We start from the raw sequence: 9,686 nt of genomic DNA, 5'->3' as shown, positions 1-9,686 counted from the left end.
AAAATAATACTAGCTAGAAAGAGAAAAGTGGAATTTCAGCATAAGATAGTTGGGTATTTGTGTAATTTTGAACACCACATGCTCATTCTTACACAGGAATTTTTGGGTGAACAAAGAGTAGATTTTCCATTTCCCTGAACAGAATTGAGGCAAGGTGACAGCAGGGTTGTGGGGTTGCCTGGGCAGAGGTGAGGAAGGCAGGGCTTTGAATAGCTGCTATCTGTTTGTCATTAGGAACTGTTTTTCTTTCCCCTTCAGACCTAAGTATCTTTTAATTATAGGTCAGATAATTCCGCAACTGAAAAGTTCAGCAGCAGATTAAATGCAGCCTGCTGTTTTTGTAATGAGGAATGATTATGCTCTGAAACAGTTTTCTTCCCGGCTTGGAAAAAATCACTAATTAGTATTAATGAATCACTGCTTGTATGAGGCAGCCAGGTTTCTATTTTTTCCCAAAATATGAGAATGACGTAACTTTACCCAAGATACTTAATTTGCTTCTTCTTATTATTGTTCTTTTATTTTGATAATTTTTAAATGAAATTTTGTATATGAGGACTCGCTGAGGTAATTATGGATATTCTTTAGAAAGGTTGATTAAGAGTAGTTCTAAATTTCTCACATTGAATACAAATGTACTGAAGCTGAGAACTAACAGTCTGTTTTTGGTTGCATGTATGAATTAAGCTGGTGTACTTTTATTTTGCTAGCTTAATCCAGGATTGGTTTTATTTGAAAGAAAAGAGGAAGATACCATTTGTCTGGGAGTGTTGAAATTGTCGTGCTAGTTCATTTGTGACATGAGATGTAAAGTGTGTTAACTTTTGGGAGATAATTTGGCATTTTTGTTAAAAACCTTAAAAATGTTTTTACTGTTTTGATGCAGTAAAAACCAAATCTGTAAACATTTCCTAATGAAATAATTAAAGATGAACAAAAGGATTTGTAGTTACAATGTAGAAAGTTGGAAACAACTTAAAAATGTACTATAAAAGCTTCGTGTTACATAGATAGGATTTTTTTTGTCTCTCTTATACACCTCGGTGTCCTAAGTGCTGAGAAGTGCTTATTATATGGTAGATGTTGAAGAAATGTTTTTGAATGACTGCATTGTTGTTCTTAGGTGCCCTCCATTCGGTTCTGACTTTAGCTACCCAATGTACAACTGAACGAAACACTTCTCCATTCTTCTCCGTCCTCACCAGTGAAGTTATGGTTGAACCACTGTGTCAATCCACCTTGTTGGGAGTCTTCCTGTTTTTCACTGACCTTCTACCTTACCAAGCATGATGTCCTCCTGAAGGTACTGGTTTCTGTTGACAATGTGTCCAAAGTACTAGAGATGAAGTCTCGCCATTCTCACTTCTAAGGAATATTTTGGCTTTATTTCTCCAAGACAGATTTGTTTGTTCTACTGGCAGTTCATAGTACTTTCAAGATTCTCTGCAAATATTGAAAGCATAATATTAACATCATAATGCAAATGCATCAATTCTTCTATTGTTTTTCTTATTCATTGACCAAATTTCACTTGCATATGAAATGATTAAAAATACCATGGCTTGAATCAATCATAACTTAGCCATCAAACTGACATCTTTGCTCTTGAATACTTTTAAGAGGTCTTATGCAGCAAAATTGCCTAATGCAATACATTGTTTGATTTTTTGACAGCTGCTTCCATGAGTGTTGATGATGGATTCAAGAAAAATAAAGTCTTTGACAACTTCAATCTTTTCTCCATTTGTCATTATGCAATTTATTGGTCCAGTGGTAAGGATTTTTTTCCCCTTATGTTGAGGTGCAACCCATACTGTAGTCTTTGATTTTCATTAGTATTTTAAGTCCTCTGCACTTTCAGAAAACAAGGTTTTGTCATCGGCATATCACAGGTTGTTAATGAGTCCTCTTAATCCTGATGTCAAATTTTTCTTCATATAACAAAGCATCTCAGTTTATTTATTCAGCATACCGATTAAGTAAATATAGTGAAAGGATACAACCATGGTACATACCTATCCTGATTTCATACTATTCAGTGTTCCCTTGTTCTGTTTGAAAAACTGCTTGTTGATGTATATACAGGTAACTCATGAGCACAATTAAGTGTTCTGGAATACCCATTCTTTACAATGTTATCAGTAGCTTGTTATGATCCACATTGTTGAAAGTTTTTGCATATTCAATAAAGCACAAGTAAACATCTTTCTGATATTTTCTGCTTTTAGCTGAGATCCAGCTGATGTCAGCAATGATATCTCTCACTCCATGTTCTCTTCTGAACCCAGCTTGAATTTCTGGCAGCTCCTACTGACGTACTGCTACAACCATTTCTGAATTATCTTCAGTAAAATTTTACTTGCTTGTGATATTATTGATATTGTTAAATGATTTCTGCATTCCATTGGGTCACTTTTCTTTGGAAGGGACACTATTCTGGGTCTCTTCCAATTAATATGCCATTTCTTGGCATAGATGAGTAAGCACTTCCACTGGTGCTTCAGTTTGTTGAAATATTTCAATTGGTATTCCATCTCTTATTAGAGTCTTATTTTTTGCCAATACCTTCAGTGCATCTTGGATGTCTTTCTTCAGTATCATTGGTTCTTGATCATATAGTAGTTCTTTAAATGGTTGTACACTGAACAGTTCTTTTCGGTACCGTGACTCTGTATATTCCTTCAAACCTCTGTTGATGCTTCCTGCATCATTCTATATTATGCCCATAGAATTTCTCAGTATTATAAATCATGTCATGAATTTTTGCTTCAATTCTTTTAGCTTGAGAAATGCTGAGTGTCTTTTCCCCTTTTGATTTTATAACTCAAGATCTTTGCACATTTCATTATAAAACTTGACTTTGTTTCCCAAAGCATCCCTTTGAAATTTTCTGTTCAGCACTTTCGTGTCCTCATTTCTTCCAGTTACATTAGTTTCTCTACACTCAAGATCAAGATTCAGAGTCTCTTCTGACATCCATTTTGGTCTTTTCTTTCTTTCCTGATTTTTTAATGACTTTTTGCTTTCTTCAAGTATTATTTTATTTTCAGCTCACAACTGTTCTGGTCTTTGGTCATTAGTGTCTCATGCATCAAATATATCCCAGAGATGGTTTCTAAATTCAGGTGGGATATATTCAAGATAATACTTTGACTCCCGTGTACTTGTTTTAATTTTCTTAGACTTCAGTCTGAACTTGTTGTTGTTAAGTGCTGTTCAGTCCGTTCTGACCTATAGTGACTCTGTATAGGGTTTCTAAGGAGCAGCAGGTGAGACTACTGACCTTGTGGTTCAAATGACTTCATTTACCCACAGTGCCCCAAATTGATGGTCTGTTTCACTGTCTTTCCCTGGCCTTGTTTTGGCTGATGATATTGAGCTTCTACACTGTTTCTTCCCACCCTGAACCTCAGAAGAAAGGTCAGAGAAGCAGATGGAGTGCTTTCTGGGAGGAGTGGCTGAGCAGGGATGGTGAGCAGGGATGGTTGACCAGATATGGCTCCACCATCTTGTAAGTAGCTTTGGCATCAGAGGGAAGCCTTGCAAAGCAGATTTGTACGGGTGACAGAAAATGTGTGATCTCTTCTCTTTTCCCACACTTGCCTGATGACCAGAAGTGTGGCCAGCTTCCACCCTCTTCCACCCCAAGCACAGACCCTGCTCTCCAGGAGTTCAGAGCTGTATGGTTGGGAGTGCTAGCTGTGTCACTTTAGTGTGCTGCTTTGGTGTCTGGATTCAGATGGGCTCGGATCCTGTCCTACAAAACCCACAGCACCACCAGACTATCATTTAACCAGTCAAGCTACTTCCATCTTCCCTGTGGTTCTAACAGACAATGAAAGCAGCCCCATCAAGGGCCTCACAAACTACTTCATGATTGAGTGCCCTGAGCGTAGATAACACTGAGTCCAACAGGAACTCCATCTAAGGCCAGGGACTCTGTTGTCACATCCCTTCCATAACCACCTCGTGAGCTCCTTGAATTGCAAGAGCTCCACATAGATTTCTCCCCTCTGGGTGTAACAACTGAACTGTTTATTTTTACAAATCTGACAATGCCTTGGATACAACAAATAATTTTAGTTCATAGGAAGAAACAAGAGAGAAAGTCTTAAACAAATGATGCAGAGCCAGAAAATGATTCTTAGGAAGAAAAGGTAATGGAACAAACTGAAAAAGAATTCAAAAGACACCATGTCTCCATTTACAATTCAAAATTCATACTCATATTGTGACTAAAATGTCTTACAGGCATTCCAAGCTTTAAATCTTTTAAATTAAACCAATTATTTATTACCAACTATGTTTTTTCTTTATTTTCCCAAGTCAATATAGAAATCTCATAATCAGTCTTCTCTACTGGAATGCTAGAGTTCTTCTATCTTTTAAGCCTTTACTTCATTGCCTTTCCCAAACTCAACACACCTACATATTATATAAATCACAATCTGTCTATAAGCTACTTTTCAGCTTTCTTTTGTCCTACTCTAGAATTTATAGTTCAACTCATTGAAACATATCATGTAATGACACATGATGCCCTTAAATATGTTCTTCTTTCCTTGCAATGGCCTTTGTTGCCTAGGCTAACTAAGACTTATTCAAACTTATCTTTCCTTTCCTTTTCAGATCTATCTCACTTTTACTGAAGTCCTACTAGTTCTACCCTTTGATTCAGGAAAAATTAAATAGTGTAACACTTTTGTTCTACACACACAAAGAAATGCATGTAGTTCTGTTTTAATTCTTATTAGAATGTACTTTCATGTCTTTATGTTCCATAATTCCATGAAAACAGGGTTCCAATCAACTTGAGTAGCTTTCCAAGAATACAAAGGAAAAAGAAAAAGATGAAAGTGATGAAAGCTACAGAATACAGCAAACAGGCATCTAATGTAAGGGTTATGAGTTTTTCTGGATAAGAAATATAAATAATGGAAACAGAAGAAATAACATCATTAAAGAAAATTTCATTGAGTTAAACATGTTTGCTTATGATATTGGAAAGCCATAACACAGTCTAGGCAAAAGTAATGTAATTGAGAAAAATTAATTCCAAACATTGTACTTTTAGTTTGTGGGTAAAAAAAACCCTAAAGTCAAACATTAACCATAAAAAATTCCTGTCCAAATTCTGTCAGCTGTTTTTTGTTTTTTCATCCAAAGTTACTAATCTCTACTATCCTGTTTGAAGTCAGCCTTGCTTAATTTAAATTTCAAAATATATCATGGTTGCAGGTGGGTAGAGGGTCACTGATCACCTTGTGACCAGACAGTAGTTGATCTTAGTAAAAGGGAAAGGAAAGGGTACAATCAATTACATTAAGATTACCCAATAGGATTACCCAATACTCTTCAATTTTTTTGTCCCCCCAACAACAATAACAACAACAATAACTTCTCTATATAAGTCTCATTATAAACAGTCTACTTAGAGCCATTTGCTTGTTTTAAAAAATCAGAATATTATCTTTATATGCATATAGAATACTCAGAATAAGTCTTCTGTTTCAATTTCTTAGTGTTTTGATTATTTTTAACAGGAATAAAAACAATTTGCATGCAATTTAGGTAAAAAATATAAGAGTGTAAAAGGAATCCTGATAGCATAGCTAATTGCAAGTTGGGCAGTTAACCACAAGTTCAGTAGTCCAAATCTACCAGTTGCTTCAGGGGAGAAAGATGAGGCTATTGGCCCCTGTAAATATTTAAGACTTGGAAACCCTACACAATATTGCTTTGAGTCAGAACTGACTCCACAACATACAACCATCACCATAAGAGTGTAAGGGAAAATATCAGAGTGATTTTGAACGTTGTTTGCAATATTTACAATTTTTGAGGAGGTAATATTGTGATATAAAATTTTATTCAAGACAAATAGCCTTTCATATGGGACATCAATAGAAAAATATCAGATAAACAAGAGCTCAGAAAAGTCATTTTTCAAGAACATTTGAAAGTGTTTCCTCAACTTGTAATCTACCTAACTATGCTATAAGGGTGAAAGCTCAAAAAAGGGGTAGTCATTTTACACAAGGATTGACAGATGAGTTTGTAAGAGTGCCTCCAGCCACAATGCATTATATCATAAGCATTATAAGGAAAATTTATACTTCAGCACTACAAATGACAGAACTAATGACAAAAATGAACCTGTAGGAGATTTCTGTCAAGATGGTGGACAAGACAGAGAAGTCACAACAAAAACATGGAACGCTAAATGAAGCAGATAGGATGGTAATCCTGTACCCTTAGCTTCAAAAGGAAAGGTTAAAGAAGCGGATCAAATACCAAGTAGAAGAATAAACTGAGAATATCAAACAAAGAGGAAAACAGACACAGCATGGCCATTTTTTTTTTTTTTTGGCAAGCAGCATTCCGATTGTAGCATCAACTTAATAATCAATTCCACTCATCCAGGACTACACCAATGCTCACATCTACACCTGCCAACCAGATAGGTATGATTTTCCCCAGTTTTCTCTGTACCTTCTTAGTAACCAGAAGTGTGGTCCATCCCAAGCCCAACCTACCATGGACAATCAGTGACACCTTTCCACCTTGCCTCCCAGTGTAAAACCTGCTTCACTTGAGGTCAGAGGAGTGCCCTCAGACAGGGGTCAGGTACACATCACCCCCACATTTGGAGGCATGCTCTCTCTGCCGTCTTAGACCAGCAGAGTACACAGCGCGAGACTGGCCTGGCTGCTCCCAGTCCCCTCTGTGTCAAAAGAACTCTTTTCAGGACCAGACAACCTGCCCACAGCCACCTTTAAGGCTGGCAGAAACTGGCCAGGATCCTCAGCTCTACCTCTGTGACCTGAGGATCAGCCGGCAGTCTGTGCAGACCTGTACTAGGTGTAGTGCCCCATGCTACCTCCTTGGCTGCCGGGAGCACTGCCTGGGTGCCTCCGCTCCCTCATTTTCTAAATTTTTTTCTTTTCCTCCTCTTCTGCCATTATTTTCTTTAAACTGTTTTTCCTTTTTTTCTTTATTTTTGCTTTTGTTGTTGTTGTTAAGTGCCGTGGTGTCAGTTCTGACTCACAGTGAGCCTGTATAGGGTTTCTGAGGAGTAGATATTGGGTTTGAACTGCTGACCTTGTAGTTCACAGTCCAGTGCTGTTACTACAGCACTACTTTTATTTTTCACTAAATTGTTTTTCTTCTATGCAGTTTCTTATTTTTCTGTACTGGTTACTTTTTCTTTTTTCCCTCTTTATGGTTTTTGTTATTTTTCTTTCTTTCCTATTTCTTTTTGTTTGTCCCCCTCATAAATAGTAAAATTTGTTTGCTATTTTCTTTTGTTGTTGTTCATTTCTTCAACCTGGTGAAAGACAGCAACTGTACCCAACTTGAACCTCCTGCAGTCTTATAGATCTATCAAAAGAAATGAAGCAAAAAAAGGAAATTAGACCAAACAAAAACAAGGCAAAATAATAATAATAATAATAATCCTCAATTAAATACAAGTACAGCCCTACACTGTAGGATAAGCACTCAATCATACCATTGGTTTGAACCTCAAGGTCAGCAGTTCAAACTCACTAGCTGCTCCTCCAGAAACCCTACAAAGGGTCTCTATGATTCAGAACTGATAATTAATAACAACAACAATGACAGTACCACAACAAAAGCCCAGCAACAATGAACTAACCCAGTTCATGCAAAAACACAAGAATGAGTGACTCACAGTTGAAGTGACTTTAATGATGTGAATGGAGCAAAGCTTTATGCACCTTTGCTTGCTGATAGGATATAACTCAAAATGAGAAGAAACAGCTACAAACATCCATTAACAATTGGAGGGTAGACTGTATGAGTTTAGGAAAACTGGAAGTCATAAAAAATGAAATGAAATGCATAAGATCAATATCTTGGGTATTAGTGGCTTGTTGGACAATGAATAAGGAACACTGTGCAAGAATTGATGCGTTTCTTAACAGGGCTCAGAACACCCTCTGCTCCTCACCCATCTTCTCAGGTCCCTGTCCACACTGACCATGGCCACCTTCGTGGAGCTCAACACCAAAGCCAAGATGCCCATTGTGGGCCTGGGCACCTGGAAGCTGTGGCCCACCTTCTTTGAGAGGCCCCTGGTGAAGGAAACCTGTCAGAAGACCCTCAAGGATCTGAAACTGGACTATCTGGACATTTACCTGATTCACTGGCCTCAGGGGCTTCAGCCTGGGATGGAAATGATCCCCAAAGATGACAAAGGCAATGTATTACTTGGTAAAACAACATTTGTAGATGCCTGGGAGGCCATGGAGGAGCTGGTGGACCAGGGGCTGGTGAAAGCCATTGGCGTCTCCAACTTCAACCACTTCCAGATCAAGAGGCTCTTGAATAAACCTGGACTAAAACACAAACCAGTGACTAACCATATCGAGTGTCACCCATACCTCACTCTGTGAAAAGTTGATCCAGCACTGCTGGTCCAAGGACATCATAGTCACTGCCTACAGTCCCCTGGGCTCCCCAGACAGACCTTGGGCCAAGCCAGGAGACCCTTCACTGCTGGAGGATTTTAAGATTAAGGAGATTGCTGCAAAGCACAACAGAACTCCAGCCCAGGTTCTAATCCGGTTCCATATTCAGAGGAATGTGGCTGTGATCCCCAAGTCTGTGACTTTGAAGTGTATTGTTGAGAACTTCCAGGTCTTTGACTTCCAGTTAAGTGATGAGGAGATGACGACCATACTCAGTTTCAACCGGAACTGGAGGGCTTGCGTCATACAGGAAGTGGTCCATTTGGAGGATTATCCTTTCGATGCAGAATACTGATGGTGGGCCTTCAGGTTTCGGATGAGATTCCTCAGGTGTTCTTTGGCTTCATTCTCCTGAACTGTAACTCTAGTCACTGGAACCCAATTCTGTTGTGGTGGTGGTGACTGTAGTTGACACCTACTGATGAGGACCCCATGAGTTTTTCTTTTTTTTAAGCTTTTTGTTGTGAATTGAGTGAAAGCTTACAGAAAAAGATTGTCAGTTTCACGTTCAACAAATCATACACTTCGTTTTAATGATGCAATCCCTTCCATGTAACATCACTCATCTCACTTCCTCTCTGTGATTCCTGTTTCCATTATTACTTCTTTCCCAACCCTCTGAACTGTGTCCTTAGGTAAGCACTGTCCTTCTGATGTTGTATGGTTGACCATTCTGTGGTGTACAGACTTCACTAGTATTGTTGTCCCCCATACAGACCTATCCATTGGTTGGCTGAAAATCAAGTCACGAGGGCCATATTGGGTTTTCAAAAGTATAAACATTCTGAGGCAGATTTCTAGGCCGTACTTCCGAGGTGCCTCTAGGTGAGTTCAGTCAACCTTTTGGCTGGTAGTTGAGCCTCTCAGGGAGCCCTGCTTTATCTAGGCTTATATATTCTACAAATAAAAATGGTCTGACTCCAAACCCCTCAAGGGCATGATGCAGGGTTGAGCAACATGTGCACGTGGCCACCATGAGTTGGGGGCTGGCTTGATGAGAAGTCTTGGTGAAGTCAGGACAGCTGATTCCCACCCACTGCTGAGCAAAAAAATTCAAAGTCCTTGTGTTACTAATGTTGGCACATGCTGTTAAGTGCTGCTCTGTTGGTTCCATCTCATAGTGGTCCCATACAACACAACACAACACAACACAACACAACACAACACAACATTGCCTGACACAGAATCAGCCTC

General features: G+C 38.6%; 1 pseudogene; it reads left to right on the top strand.

Moving 5' to 3' along the window:
- The first annotated feature begins 8,003 nt into the window (after window positions 1-8,003).
- On the top strand, window positions 8,004-8,787 carry LOC102836740 (annotated as a pseudogene).
- Window positions 8,788-9,686: the final 899 nt, after the last annotated feature.

This window comes from Chrysochloris asiatica, unplaced genomic scaffold (assembly GCF_000296735.1).
Source record: "Chrysochloris asiatica unplaced genomic scaffold, ChrAsi1.0 scaffold00133, whole genome shotgun sequence".
Lineage (NCBI taxonomy): Eukaryota > Metazoa > Chordata > Mammalia > Afrosoricida > Chrysochloridae > Chrysochloris > Chrysochloris asiatica.
Note: the sequence above shows the minus strand (reverse complement) of the source record. Positions and strands in the feature narration are given on the sequence as shown.